Source organism: Balearica regulorum, chromosome 1 (assembly GCF_011004875.1).
Source record: "Balearica regulorum gibbericeps isolate bBalReg1 chromosome 1, bBalReg1.pri, whole genome shotgun sequence".
In the NCBI taxonomy this organism is placed as follows: Eukaryota; Metazoa; Chordata; class Aves; order Gruiformes; family Gruidae; genus Balearica; species Balearica regulorum.
The window spans coordinates 44,747,986-44,763,821 of record NC_046184.1 but is presented as its reverse complement, the minus strand read 5'-3'; the positions used below and the strand labels follow the sequence as shown (position 1 = coordinate 44,763,821).

The 15,836-nt window shown below is 40.1% G+C and overlaps 1 protein-coding gene across 2 annotated transcripts in view; it reads left to right on the top strand.

The window, feature by feature from the left end:
* LIN7A (lin-7 cell polarity scaffold A) overlaps positions 1–15,836 on the top strand; it is a 53,338-nt gene that overhangs the window by 24,260 nt on the left and 13,242 nt on the right. The window lies entirely within an intron of this gene.

The window sequence follows — 15,836 nt, the reverse complement described above, 5'->3', positions numbered from 1 at the left end:
AGGATCAAAGATAAAATATAATCCACACAGTACTGATTGAATATGACTTGTCCCTTCTACAAGTAGGAATTCTTTAACTATAGAAGCAGGAGGCCACTTTTGTGATAGAATCATAGAATCATTTTGATCAGAAAAGACCTTTAAGATCATCAAGTCCAACCATTAACCTACCACTGCCAAGTCCAACCACTAAACCATGTCCCTAAGCACCACATCTAAGAGTCTTTTAAATACCTCCAGGGATGGTGACTCAATCACTTCCTGGGCAGCCTGTTCCAATGCTGGATAACCCTTTTGGTGAAGGAATTTTTTCCTAGTACCCAATCTAAACCTCCCCTGGTGCAACTTGGGGCCGTTTCCTGTTGTCCTATTGCTTGTTACTTGGGAGAAGAGACCAACCCCCACCTGGCTACAACCTCCTTTCGGGTAGCTGTAGAGAGCAATAAGGTCTCCCCTCAGCCTCCTTTTCTCCAGGCTAAACAACCCCAGTTCCCTCAGCCGCTCCTCATAAGACCTGTTCTCTAGACCCTTCACCAGCTTCATTGCCCTTCTCTGGACACACTCCAGCACCTCAATGTTTTTCTTGTAGTGAGGGGCCCAAAACTGAACACAGTACTTGAGGTGTGGCCTCACCAGTGCCAATTACAGGGGGACAATCCCTTCCCTAGTCCTGCTGGCCACACTGTTTCTGATACAAGCCAGGATGCTGTTGGCCTTCTTGGCCACCTGGGCACACTGCTGGCTCATGTTCAGCTGCCTGTCAACCAACTGCCTGTTCATGTTCAGCTGCCTGTCCTTTTCCACTGGGCAGCTTTCCAGCCACTCTTCCCCAAGCCTGTAGCATTGCCTGGGGTTGTTGTGACCCAAGTGCAGGACCCAGCACTGAGCTTTGTTGAACCTCATACATGTGCCATTGTCCCATCAATCCAGCCTGTGCGGATCCCTCTGTAGAGCCTTCCTACCCTCAAGCAGATCACTACTCCCACCCGGCTTGGTGTCATCTGCAAACTTACTGAGAGTGCTCTCGATCCCCTCATCCAGATCATTGATAAAGATATTAAAGAGAACTGGCCCCAGTACTGAGCCCTGGGGAACACCACTTGTGACTGGCCACCAAATGGATGTAACTCCATTCACAACTCTTTGGGTCCAGCCATCCAGACAGTTTTTTTACCCAGCGAAGCAGACGCTTGTCCAATCAATTAACCTTTAAAAGTATGAGATATTTTATTAGATGACATACATTCCAACATAACGTGTAGGAATCTGTTAAATGGCTCTAATGAATTGTATTTATGGGAACTTATTTAGTAAATCAAGCCACCAGTTCAAATCCCTGTATTAATATCTCATAGAAATAAGATCTTTTTAAAGTGACTGAGTGAATGAAATTTAAATAGAAGTACTTTGGCATTTTTCTAGGATGCTATGTCAGGAAATGGTGATTAATGGTCTCACTTAGCTAAATATAAGTACCACCAACTGAAATATTCTGTCTGGCACTAGGCAAGAATACGTATTAGCTCTGAAAATAATGGAAGTAATTGAAGTATGTAATGGCCTCAGTATTTCCTTTTCACCTAAAGACCCCTAGACCAGAAAACAAGTTAACCGAAGTCTGGTCACATTAAAATTGAGTTTTGAAAAAAACAATTAATTCTGTTTTTAAATGACCTTACCTACATGAAGATTAATTAGCCTTCTATAGCCTTGTCACCTGGCAAAATATACATGAATCTTGTCCATTATACCATTAAGTCCTTTACCCTTCCATGTGTTTTTGCTGTTTATTCAAAACTGTTGCTTTGTTATAGTCTTCTGAATCCCAGGAGGTTACTGGAATAGATGAAGGGCAAGGCTGTGAAAGTGAACGCATAATTGAACTACTGAGAAGGTATATTCATGTGCAACATAAAACTAGGCAACCTGAATTGATAAAGTGACTTTAATTGTTGTAAGTCAGTAAAAAGGAAGTTATAAGAACAGTAAGATAAGGTGAACTTCTGGTCTGGCAAGAAACCTTAAAGAGCAGTAAGCACAGAAGATAGAATAAACAGTTGAGGAAAACAGGGTGAATCATCAAGAAGAAAATGTGGCATGCCTTAGCAGATTATGGGAATGTCATTTACTGTTAACATCTGGTAATTGGTACTGAAATGCCAGGAGAGTAATGATACAGCTTGATAAACCCATGCATCTCCTGATAAGCAGAAGTTTTCTTTCAAGTTGATTCTCAAGATTCTGTTTCAGTATGTTAAATATGTAAAATTCAGGTGTATCTCACTTCCCTCCCAGCCTTCTTTTGCAACTCCATTTTCCATTTCAAGATTAAATCTAATCTTTTTCTGTGTGGGTCTTATTTAAAAGAAAATCTGACTGGTAAATACCTGTGGTGAAACATTTATCAATACCGGGAGTAATCAGATCAGAAAGTCTTTATAAAAATGTGGTGTGGCAAACAGACACACAAAAATAACCATTATTTCATTCTGTTATCTTACGACCCCCACCAAAATATCAGGTCATCACAAAAGAGCACTTTTGCAGGACTGAGCCGCTGACAATCATTTCTTAAAAGGAGGAGCAGTCAACACAAAATACTCTACCGTTGTGTGTTTTGTACAAAATTAGTCCGTAGAACAGCATGTTGTCTTTGAAAATAGATTGGTTTCTACTTCAGTAGTTGTGTTGGGTTTGCGTGGCAAGGTTTTGGTAGTGGGGGGGTTACGGGGGTGGCTTCTGTGAGAAGCTGCTAGAAGCTTCCCTTGTGTCTGACAGAGCCAATGCCAGCCGGCTCCAAGATGGACCCGCCGCTGGCCAAGGCCAAGCCAATCAGTGCCTCTGTGATAACATATTTAAGAAAGACAAAAACAGTTAGAGAGAGCTTTTGCAGCCAGAGAGAGGAGTGAGAAGATGTAAGAAACTCTGCAGACACCAAGGTCAGTGCAGAAGGAGGGGCAGGAGGTGCTCCAGGTGCCGGAGCAGAGATCCCCCTGCAGCCCGTGGTGAAGACCATGGTGAAGCAGGCTGTCCCCCTGCAGCCCATGGAGGAAGGATGAGGGGGTGTAGAGATTCCACCTGCAGCCCGTGGAGGACCCCACGCCGGAGCAGGTGGAGACACCTGAAGGAGGCTGTGACCCCGTGGGAAGCCCACGCTGGAGCAAGCTCCTGGCAGGACCTGTGGACCCATGGAGAGAGGAGCCCACGCCAGAGCAGGTTTGCTGACAGGACTTGTGACCCCGTGGGGGACCCACGCTGGAGCAGTTTGCTCCTGAAGGTCTGCACCCCGTGGAGGAGACTCACACTGGAGCAGTTCGTGAAGGACTTTCTCCCGTGAGAGGGACTCCATGCTGGAGCAGGGGAACAATGAGAGGAGTCCTCCCCCTGAGGATGAAGAAGCGGCAGAAACACTGCGTGAGGAACTGACCGTAACCCCCACTCCCCGTCCCCCTGTGCCGCTGAGGGGGGGCGGAGGTTGAAGCCGGGAGTGAAGTTGAGCCCGGGAAGATGGGAGGGGTGGGGGGAGGTGTTTTAAGATTTGGTTTTATTTCTCATTCCTCTACTCTGTTTTGCCTAGTAATAAATTAGATGAATTCCCTCTCTAAGTTCAGTCTCTTTTGCTCGTGATGATAATTAGTGAGTGATCTCTCCCTGTCCTTATCTCAACCCATGAGCTTTTTTTTTGTTGTACTTTTTCTCCCCTGTCTAATGAAGGAGGGGAGTGATAGAGCGGCTCTGGTGGGCACCTGGCCCTCAGCCAGGGTCAACCCACCACAGTAGTTTAAAACTTTTAAATTTACTATGAAATTATCTTGTGGGCTGAGCATTCTGAACATTTAAAGACCACTAGTGACTTACAGGCAAAAAAATGGCAGTGGCAAAACACTGCCCCATTTCTGATGAGGTCTGGATGTCCCCCAGTTACTTTAGAGATATATTTGATTATGTTGTATAATATTAAAAACATAGTTTCTCTATATGCTAGGTAGGATAGTTAAACGAGCCTAGTTGGTATATTGGAATAATTTCCTTTAATTAATAATTTTCATTTTCGTGCCTTAGCAATCTAAATGGCTGGAATCCCAGTGCTGCTGATATGCAATGTGTTATTATCTGGTCATTTCCTCAAGCTGCCTACCTGTGCTTTTCATTATTAACCCTGATATATGCCTTTGCAAATATTAAGGAACCAGAAGGCAGCTGCTGGGTGGTGAAGGCTGAATTTGGTGATACTGTGCTCATTACGTTACTGTGATGCAGTGTGTGACAGCAGAGAGCTGTCTAGAACCCTTCATATATCCCAGTGTGGTGGTGTAGTACATTTTAAAGGGCTGTACTAAAGATAACAATATGGGTATTAGCTGGACTCAGATGAAACTTATCATTAATTCTTTTACTAAAATTATTCATTTAGGATTTTAATGTAGGAGTCATTTAAAGTCCTGGTTTCATTGTGTTTCAAGAATCTAAAGATCTGTTTGTTCAGTTTGCAATACAATGCTGTTCCTCCACCTCCCAGATCTAGCCTCTGAAAGCAGAGTTCCATTGTTTGCCTGATGAATCCCATTCCCTGTAAAAATAGACGTTCACCAGGCCAAACTCTCTTGGTTGACACGAAGGGCAGCCCCAGAGTTCATTTCCTGCCCTGCATTACTCTTTCTTTTCAATGGGAGCTGAATGTTTGTTGCAGGAGGACAAATACAACTCCAGTCAGTCTCTCATCTCCACAGGGTGAGCCCAAATTTGAAGTTTTTAAATTATAAGATGCAACTTTGAAAAAAAATACATATAGAGAGAAAATGTAGTGCTATAATTCACAGCACAGAACTGTGGTTAAGGGTCAGTAGGAGCCTGACATCTAAAGTCCCCTACTGTCACATTTACCCAGGCAAACTGAGGTGTTGGTCAGGATTAAGCAAAAGTGGTATGTTGGAGTTACTAATAAGGCAATTAGTAAACAAAAGGGCAATAGGACAACTCATATGAGGAAAGCGAGCAAGATTTATTAGCTCAGATTTGTAACTCAGGTTATAAAAGCAGTATGGTTGTATTACCATGATGCCCCATTAGACTGGCTGGGAAGCAAAGTTCTCCTTATGCTAATCTGATACCTTGTTATACCTTGTTCTGGTATTCCAGATATCTTATTCAGAATTACTGCACCATTAATTCAGTAGTAGCACTCATGCAGCAGCAAATATGGAATTGTGCAAATTGACCAAATTATTTCAGATTTTCACATGCTTATGCACGGATTGATTTGTACCTTTGTATTAAAATTTACATTTCTGGATGCTAATTGTAAAGTATTAGCATTTTATCTTTTTTCAGATATTGGGATGGATTATAACGTCTGTTGAACCAGTACACTTACCTGAATTCTGGGGCTGTGTAGCATTTGCAAGGATCTTCTGCTGTACCTTTTCATCCCTTTTCCATTACCAGTGTCTCAGCAATGAAATGCCACATAAAATAATGATTAAAATTTCCACTAAATCAGTACCTCAATCACTGTTTGGAAAGGGCATTACTTAGAATCATAAAATCATGGAATGGTTTGGGTTGGAAAGGACCTTTAAAGGTCATCTAGTTCGAACCCCCTTACAATGAGCAGGGACATCTTCAACTAGATCAGGTTGCTCAGACCCCTTGAAAGTTTCCAGGGATGAGGCATCTTTCTGGGCAACCTGTTCCAGTGTTTCACCACCCTCATTATAAAAAATTTCTTCCTTATATCTAGTCTAAATCTACCCTCTTTTAGTTTAAAACCATTATCCCTTGTCCTATCACAACAAGCCCTGCTAAAAAGTTTGTCCCCATCTTTCTTATAAACCCCCTTTAAGTACTGGAAGGCTGCAATAAGGTCTCCCCAGAACCTTCTCTTCTCCAGGCTGAACAATCCCAACTCTCTCAGCCTGTCCTCACAGGAGAGGTGCTCCATCCCTCCGATCAGCTTCGTGGCCCTCCTCTGGACTCGGTCCAACAGCTCCATGTCTCTCCTGTACTGGGGCCCCCAGAGCTGGATGCAGTACTCCAGGTGGGGTCTTCACCAGAGCTGAGCAGAGGGGTAGAATCACCTCCCTCGACCTGCTGGTCATGCTTCTTTTGATGCAGCCCAGGAGAAGCGTGGGGTCATTCAAAGATGATGGTATGGCAAAGTAGTAATGTTTTCATGTTTTACCAAGTTTTGCTTTCCCTCTGCTGGTTACAAATACTGTATCTATAATAATGAGTTGAGAGAAGGATTTGTAATGTATGTAAATTAAGACAGAAAAAAAAAATTTCAAAGGATGGGCTGCCTGCTTTTTGTCTTGCCATGATGCTGTATTAGGCATTTAGAAAGTTCAGCGAAAAGCTTGTTAGCACAGAAAATATTTTTTTTTAAATTACCCTACTGTGTTCAAATATGTGCTATTTTTTTAGAGTGAATGTAACCAGAAATTAGGCAAATTTTGAAAAACAATGAAGTTTCATTTGCCACTTTACCATAAATGATGGAAGCATTTCTGTGTTGCTTGCAAGCCCTGGATGGCATGAATGAGAACTTTTGGAATGATTACCTTGTCACTCAGCAGATGGCCTTCATTAATGGCAATTATATGAATTTACCAAGCTGCCCGAGCATTATCTGAGAGAAGGCATTATTAAGCCTCTGTACAATTACTAAGTCCCAACGACTTCCATGACTTCACTGCAGGAGATTTAAAACAGCTGCTGTTGTCACTTTTTTTTAGCTGCCTACAGCTAAATACATTGATTTCACAGATGTACTACCCCAGAATCTGGGGCCAGACCATATCATTGGTCTTTAATCAGTGCTTTCTCCCATTGGTTTTGATTAAAGATCAATTTTCAGAATTGGCTGATGGCTGTATATCTACTCACATTTGTGTTCTGCTTGCGTAGTTGTGCCTCTCACAAAAGGCTTGTTTTTGAACTTAAAATTAACTGGCAGCGAGGTCTGAAAGACAAACATTTTAGTGCTGCAAGAGTCCTGCAATGTATAGAATCAAAGCAATGACATATCTTGTTCATAGCACAGCTTATCTGGATTGCTGTACCATAGTTACTAAAACTCGCTGGTGATGTTCTTAGCTCTGCACATGGCTGCAGTTGTGTGTGCTGCAGAAGGTGACTCCAGTGGAATGTGGGTGATGCATCTCTCATCTCATCTTTTTTGTTTTCCTCACACTATTATTTTAGTTTATTGTTGCAGTATCCTATTAGATTACATTAAACTCTTCAGAATAAACAGAATAGCCTCTGCTACAGTTCATCTCAAGCTTGCTTCTTCCTCTTGAGAGAAATCAGGTGATCTGTCGAGGAATATTTTTGCTGATGGCTTGTTGGAAGCCACTGTACCACTGTTTCTGCCTTGATGGAGCCTCAGTATCCCCCTGCTTCTGCTTAACTGATGTCACTGATGAGACTCCTGTGAAATGCTCCATCTCCATTTTTAATTGTGCCTTCAGAAAAGAAAAGAAATTATAAAACTGTTTCAAAACTCCATTTTAGCTACATTTTTTGTTGGTATTTAAAACAAGAAACATCAGCAGTTTCCTTCCTTCTCCCTGCCTTCTCATCTCAATAGGAACACTTGAGATAAACACGTGTGACAGACTCAGGTTATATTAGCTTTCATCCAGGTGCTGATTTTGGCAAGGTTTTGCCAAATCTCTTAAAGTTTCGAATATGACTATTGCATATGACAGCCCCAACAGCATATACAGACTTAATGATCAAGTGGAGGAAATTAGTGTTTATTAATGCTTGGCTTATTTTTGAACTCAAAAATAACTGGCAGTGAGGTCTAAAAAAGTTTTAAATTATAAGCTATGAATTCCAAGTGGTCTTATGGGAATTAACTAATCACACAGGTTGCTATTTCTTTTGATCCCAGTATATTGCAGTAGAAGCAGCAAAAGAGATTTCTATGACAGTTTAGTAAGGTTTAGTGATTGCAAAGCATGCAATTTCTGAGACACCTATAACATTGTTTTCAAAGACGCCAGATCATAGTGGGGACATGAAATAAACTAAATGATCCAATCATATTTTTATTGTTCCTCACAGAGGTAATTTTTTTTTGCAAATAGAAGTCTGTTTTTCATTATTCTTAAGAAGGTGCCAAGCAACTTCCTCTTGACTTTACAGTGTCGGAGTGATGTTTCCAGACAGAATCGACATTGGAGGGAAGAAGAGGGGGCACATAGAGGTCTTGTGTGTCCTAACAGCAACACCAGGACTGTTTCAACTGACTCATCCAATATGTGCAGAGGATGTGACAGCATGCATTTCCTGGTACATCTGCTATGTTCTTCTGCTCACGCAGAAGGGAGGAAGGAGATTCTGGCCCCGGCGTGTAACCCCTGTTGGGTTGTTTCTTGGACAAGCGCAGCCTCATATGGCATGAACTCAGGGACCAAAACTTGGTTCAGCTTTCAGACATCAACACAGATACTGTCAGAGCAGAGTGAGCACTATCCTTTTCCACATGAAAAATGAAAAAATGTTGGAGCAAGAGATATTTTGGCATTTTAACTGGAGCCTCCATAAAGTATTCCACCCTAAATTAAAATATTATACCCTTACAGTGATTATACTTAATTTATTTTTAACAATGTTTCAGGCCTGTACTGTTTTTTCCCTACTGCCTAAGGACAGCTTAATAATGCATCAAGATTTGGATCGGTTTTTTCACTTTGGTAAGACTGACCTAGTTTCCTCCTTAACCCCCATCCCCTGAAGAACGAAACTTTTAAATAAAATATCCTCTATGAAAATGTAAAAGCCAACTTTCATAGTATTTCTTCCACATGTTCTGAAATTAAAACTGTCTCATCTCCTCAGGTTGTTAAATGAGAATGAGTTTCATTTACAGGTTTGAGCTTTTTAATGGGTTAACTTCCCTGCTGCAGATTGGCAACATCCATGCAGTGTTACTTCATGGAAAGGAATTTTTACGACAATTGTGAAAATGATACAGATGTTTGGGTTTTGAAAATAGACTCTAACCGTTTTCCTGATGCAAACATGTAACTGCTCACAGGCTAATGAAAGCTTATCATGTAAAAATATTCAGAATGCCAGCAACCTTGAATGACCACATTCTGTCAGATATAAATAGCTCATTAATACAGACTAGTTGTCACAAAGCAGCTTTTACTATGAGTGTCCAAATTCAGTAGCTGCAGAAAATAGCTTATGTAATATAGACTTTTTGGTACTTCCAGTAAGACCTATAACATAGCACATGCCTTCCCCTCAAAGGTACTTTTCAACCATTTCAACCTCACTGTGCTCACAGACATCCATATCTTGTTCTTTTGACATTGACAAAAGACGACCTTTTGTCAGGTTGCTCTCAGGGACAGATGAAGATGATGTACAGAATACAGCGTGAACATGGGTGCAGGACTGCCTAACTCTACTTCTGTCGGGATTAATCAAACCCATAACAAAATAGTCCTTTGTGATTCATTTGCTCAAGCAATCTCATTGAAGAATCTAAGTTTATCGTAACCTTGAAGTAGCAGTGTATGTAGGTGGCATTCATGGTGTTCTTCCACAGCCAGTGGTTTTCTGAGGTTGTCAATGTCCTCTGCAAGGACTGTGATTTAGAAAGACAGTCTTGGCAAATTGTCTTCAGTCATCCGGAATAGTCCCTTCCTCATTTTTTTTAATTAACTACCAAAGATAAAAGTAGCTATTAACACAATGAAAAACAGTATTAACAAATATTTTTTTATTCAACTTGGTAGATAGAAAAGAAAAATCAACCTGCTTTCAACTTGCCCCATGGAACTACTGTCTTCTGGGCTATGGTGTGTGACCGTGTTTAGGATTTAGCTAGAGGCTGTAGCTCTGGTGGGGGAAATATGCTTTTATGATGTATCTGTGCTTTGCTGAGCATGCTAATCACATGAGAGAATTTAAAAAGCAGAACACAGACACAAAACCAGAAATTCCGCTTGATATACAAGAGATGCAAAACTAAAGATAAACACACTGTCATTAGAGATTTTCCGTTTTCATTGAGCTGTCACAGGTTTGTGGCTGAATGGAAGTGCTTCACTACATTGGTTTTGAACTTGAGTAAGGTTACAGAGGTAAAATTAATTATTAAAGAGGAAGGGTGGTCTGGTAAGCTGCATACCTCCACACTACTTACATATGCTTTTGGTTGTGTTTGACTTGTTTTCCTTCTTTTATATGTTCATCTGTTCACGTGTCATCTTAAATGGACAATTAGGTGGGTTTGCAGGGTTTTTTTGTAGAAAAGCAAATGCTGTTTGAAATCTCGACAACCTTGTCATAAAGGGTGTAGATATCCACAATGAGACAAAGACCTCCAAATACTTTCAGTGGAGAAGAAGGAAAGATTACCAAAAGAGACGAAAAAGACCAAATTACATCCAACAGTTATAACTTGAAATTGGACAAATTTATGTTAGAAATAATCCATTTTTCATGGAAATGCTGTTAACCAGCTGACCAATTTCCTACACAAGCTGGAGGCTTGAAATTCACAGACCTTTCTAAAGGCTCTGTAGTTCAACCAAAAAATATAATCAGTGCAGAAATTACCAATGAGGTTCCATATGTACAAGAGCTTAAGGGTGACCAGAGTCCCTCCTGATCTTTGTAGTAGTTAAAACATCTTTGCCCACTGATGTGGTAGAAGTATGATCCAAATTGAGTGCTGAAGTACAACTCAGCGAGGGGTCTGTCCAAGCATACCAACTAATGCATTCCCCTCCACAGACATACATGTATTGAATTAAGAATGGAAAATACAGGTAAGAGGCTGCAGGGAAGGGAAAAATGCCAAACAGAATATGAAGAGCTAAAAATGATGAAAACAAAGTGTATGGGGGGGAAGACACAACTGGTTTGTGCTGCAGGTGGAAGTTTGCCCTCAGAAACAAGGCATTCACAGGCACTGCAGTGGAGGTCAGCAGCTCTTCAGTGTACCTTTGCACTGTAACTCCTCCCTGTTACAAGAGCAGGCATCCTCCTGCCCCGAGGACTGGACCACACACCCCAAATGAGATGGCGTGTGGGTCAGAAGGATGCTGAAGGTATGAGAATCAGCTGCAGATTTTGGGAGGAGGGGAGGAGAGAGGCCAGCAGCTATGCTGAATAAAGCACATACACACACATGAGCTCTTCTCACCGTGGTAAAAGACTGATTGAGATATTCCTTTCCACTTGACATCTTAGAAGGGAGAAATATTTACTTCATCCTTTCCAACATAGGAATGCAATTAGGAAGGCAGGGATTCGGTGTAGTTGATGTCAGAAGCATCATACTGAGGTGTAAGTAAATAACAATTTCTCTTCTATAGCTTAGCCTCAGTTCTGCAAGGATGCACACACGTATACTGTTCCATTGGCATGACTACATAAATGCAGTGAATCCAATTGTATCTTCCTTGCACTGGTTATTCTCACACTAACTGTCCCCTCTGTACTGTCTGTCAGGCTTCTGTCTTCCCTTCCTTGAAGGACTTCTTCCAAAAACAGATAAACAATTCCTTTCCGCATTGAAACAGCAAAAAAATACGGTAGACAAACTAAAGAAACTAAACTTAGATGATGCCAATATATGTGTTAAACATCACTTATCAATGTCTTTGCAGGTTGCTTCTTCATTCCACCCTTTAACCTGCTTACCTTTGGCACGCGCTTAGGTTGTGATTTCTTGAAGGAAGACTTTATGTCTTTTTATATATTATCGTACTGCAAGCACTGTGGAAACACAGCTGATTACTACTTCTTACATATGTTATCTCATGTGCTAAGAACCCCCCAACATTTTCAGAAAGGTTACTTTCTCACTTAGAAATCTCAGAGAAGTTTATCTGGGCCTGCTACTTCACAGGTCTAAATTGCAAGGTACTCTGTCTTGGGTTTTGTTTATGGGGTTTTTTGAACACTTGTTCATTGCTGTAAAATGATTTCTGCCTCACACCTCTTCCCTTCTGGTGTTTAGACCGAGTTGTCCTTAAGTCTGTTGAGCATCATTATTGTAGGTACAGTTGCACTTAGAATTACATATTTCATCAAGGGAGGAAGTACTGAATACCTCTTACAGAAGTTAATGGGACAAAATCTGTTTAATTAAATTGTAACTTGTAGAATTCAGCAGAAAAGATGCTGCATCATTCAGGTCATAAACAGAATGCTGCTTCTAGCCACCTTTATAAAACAGGCTGCTAACTGCACTGTTATTCCTGGACCTCCTCCTAAAGCTTTGCATTGACTTAAATAGGCCAGCCCAGTATGTGCTGCTTTGTGATGACTCCGTATGGAGTAATTTCTGTTAAGGAGCTAGCTCCTAAAATACCTGTAAGGCAGCCTGTGCTTCAGTAATGCTAAACCAGCTGCTTTGCCTCCCAACTGAATGCGTGGGGATGAGGACCATCGTCATAACGGTAATACCTGCTGCATCTGACTCACCAGAGCTCCTGCTGGGAGAAGTAATAAAATGTACATTTCTCTATGCCAGCAAGAGCTGCCACAGTACAAGGAGTACACTTCCAAGTTCAGATTTTCTAGATGTAATTTTCCTTCTCACTCTTTTTGTATTTTTTGAGTACTATGGGAGAATAACTTTCGATAATGGTGTCTGAGAAGACTACCTGCAGAAGCTGGAAAAATCTGAGGTCTATATTTGTGCTTTCAGGAGTATTTCTTGATGGGAGCGTTGTATTCTTTGCACTACAGGAAAGAGAAAACAAAGCCGAGTCGTCTAGCTCCACAGCACAAATGAGACCTGTGTGAACAAACCCCTGTCTGCAGCACACTTTTACCCGATGAACATTCAGCGTACGGACATTTACAATCTTGGTAGAAATCGCTGTGGGGGAAAATTACATGAAACATTACCATTCACCTTACAGCAGCAGCTTTGCGTCTTGAAACATTGACATTTCACCCGTAATTTAATCTGTATTATGAATGAATTGTGGAAACTCTTTTCCCTAGGCATTAGACCATCAGACTATGTATGGAGTCTGTCAGCAAATAATATTACTAAACACTCATGTAGTCTTTCAGACACTCTGAAAAGAAATAGGTGTACATACAAAAATAGATATGTAACTCTTTTTCAAATAAGTAACATATAGTAAAGGTCTAGATACTGTCCTGGGCAATCTGCTTGAGCAACGATGTTGGATGAGATAACCTCCAGAGGTCCCTTCCAACCTCAACCAGTCTGTGATTCAGTGATATGTTAATTGTCTTTCTTCAACTCATTCGTATTACACAGTGAGTTCTTTCAGAATGATTCATCTGTCATGGCCACAAAGGTCACTGTTTTAAAAGACTTCTTTAGTAAATACCCCAAAGGAGCTTTTCAAATACTTATAATTAAATTCTGCACCTTTGTCATCTTCTGTACTGAGTGATACTTTGTCCAAATAAGGAAATCTACAGAAGATCTTGTAAGGACGTCTTAAGGATGACATGGTTAGATTCAGGAGAATCTCTGTATGTTAAAAATGTAATCAGATGTACAGGTAGTTGTAGGCACTGAAAAGAAAGATTTTATAAAACTATTTCAATTACTTGTCATGTAGAATGGATTGAACAAAAAGCTCTATTCCACTCCAGGAGGATTTAAATGCCACCTTATTTAGTTTGAAAACAAAGAGCATTTTCAGTTTATCTGCTGTGTGTCCATAGAAGAGGCAGCAGAATGGGTTCGTTGTGCACAAATCATGGCTAAGGTGGTACTGAGAACAGCATGGATAAAGAGGTTAGTGTGGCTACAGGCAAACAATGATTATTTATGCACTTCAGTGTGCTTTCTGTGCATTGCTAGGATGAGCAATGATTGGATCTGAACCCTACAAAGAGTTTAGGCGACTTGGAACAGGTACAGTTAATCTGTGTTTGGTTGTTAAACTGACTTAATAAGAAGAAAGTCATATAGATGTATACTTTATCTTTCTTAAATTACATTAAACATTATGTAACAGTCAAATAGGAGAATTAGATTTACAAATGCCTCAAGCAGATATTCAAGACCGGTCACATCTGTTGCTTCTAGAGAGTGAGATTTGACATGCAAGGCTTCTTTTCCTAAGAACTGTGTTATAGATACCATGATTACTGATAACTGCTGAACACCATTTTAAATCCATTATCACTGAGAATTTACAAATTAACACAAGGATTATATGACATTATTGATCACATTTTTTGCAAGTTTTTGAGTCAATTGATTCCTTTTTAACATATTAGTTTAATCACACACTAGTGGTTTGTTCTTTCACCAGTGTATAAATTAATTACCAAGATATTGGATGTTATGAAGCCTACCAGCTACATACCGGTAGGATCCAGACAATATGGAATTACATGGCATCAAATCTAACCAATAATCATGTGAATGTATCATTATCGGCTCACCTTTGTGATATTCTACCTTAGTAATGAATATTTTAAAGAACTTCTTATTAAACTGTTCCTATATCTGAAATAGTGACCTGTTTTCAAAACAATTTAATGTCATAATAGTTCAATAATCAAATATATGCTTTTAGACATTATAGTCAGACACAACATTTATAGCTGTGCAAGTAAAAATGATACATACAATCAGGTCTCATGCATTAAGATTAAGGGGAACCTGCAGATACAGCATTATCAGTGGTTCAATACAGTATGGGTTTTGAAGTAACACATATTTAATGATTCATTACTGCAATTACACAGTATTTTTCTTATATAATGTATTAGTTGTTGTTATAGAATGTCCTACGACATAACACCATAAACATTGAACTGATCTGTGCAGGATAATGCTGTGTATGTAGACTCAACCCATTTTTATGATGGCATCATCCCGTACAAACAGATAGAACAAACCACAGATCATTTAGAGGCTATGTAAGAGCTTTCTTTTTCCATAATTTTAAAATTGAGGGTAAAATCATGGCCTCTGCTGAGTTCAATGTCAATTTTACCAATGGAAGCAAGATTTTATTTCAGACATAGAAAGGAGGAAACTTTTTGGCCAACTCCTCTTGTCTCAGTTTTCTTCACTGGTCCCAGTTTTTCTGAATTAAGCCCTAGAAGGTCTTATGTGCTGACGATATACAAGACAAATAAGCTTTTTTGCTGTGCTTTGAAAGTGTTTAGCATATTTTAGATCTCTAAAGTGGATTGTATTTATTATCTCCTTTCTTTTTTTTGCCTTTCCCTTGTGTATGATATCCCTCAAAAAAGGTTTGGGGATCAGTCACCCCCAGCATTTCGCTACTCCAGAGTGTTTGATTACCACTGTGTCTCTCCACTGAGATCAGAAATGAGCCACACATCTTAATTCCACCTACATGTTTGTAGCAATATGTTAGTGTGTAGGTTTTATAATAAGAGGCTTAGTAGGGAGAGAGACATCTTTATGATACTGTATAACAAGTTGTCAGGACAGAGGCATGGGGAAGTTTTGCCTATCAATGGGACAAGCCATTCTTTATAGGTCAATGAAGTCCAGGATCTGACACCTGCTCTGCCAAAGTAACATTTACATTACCAAAGAGGGAAGTTTTGGCACTCCTGCTAAAGTATCACCAAATCAGTGAAAAGTAAATATATTTTGGGAAGTACAATTGAATCTGCACTCCTCAAGGACCCTAAGAAAGAGATTGCTGTAAAAGCTAATATACTTTACAAGCAAAGGTTCTCTCTGAGGAATGCAACCTGAAACATAAAGCACATGAAAAGACAAAATTCCTGATGAAGTAGGTCAAGAAAATGCCCAGAGTAAATCAGTGGCATATAAGAACTTTTTTTTAGGTTTGGTTGTTCTATAAGAAAACTAA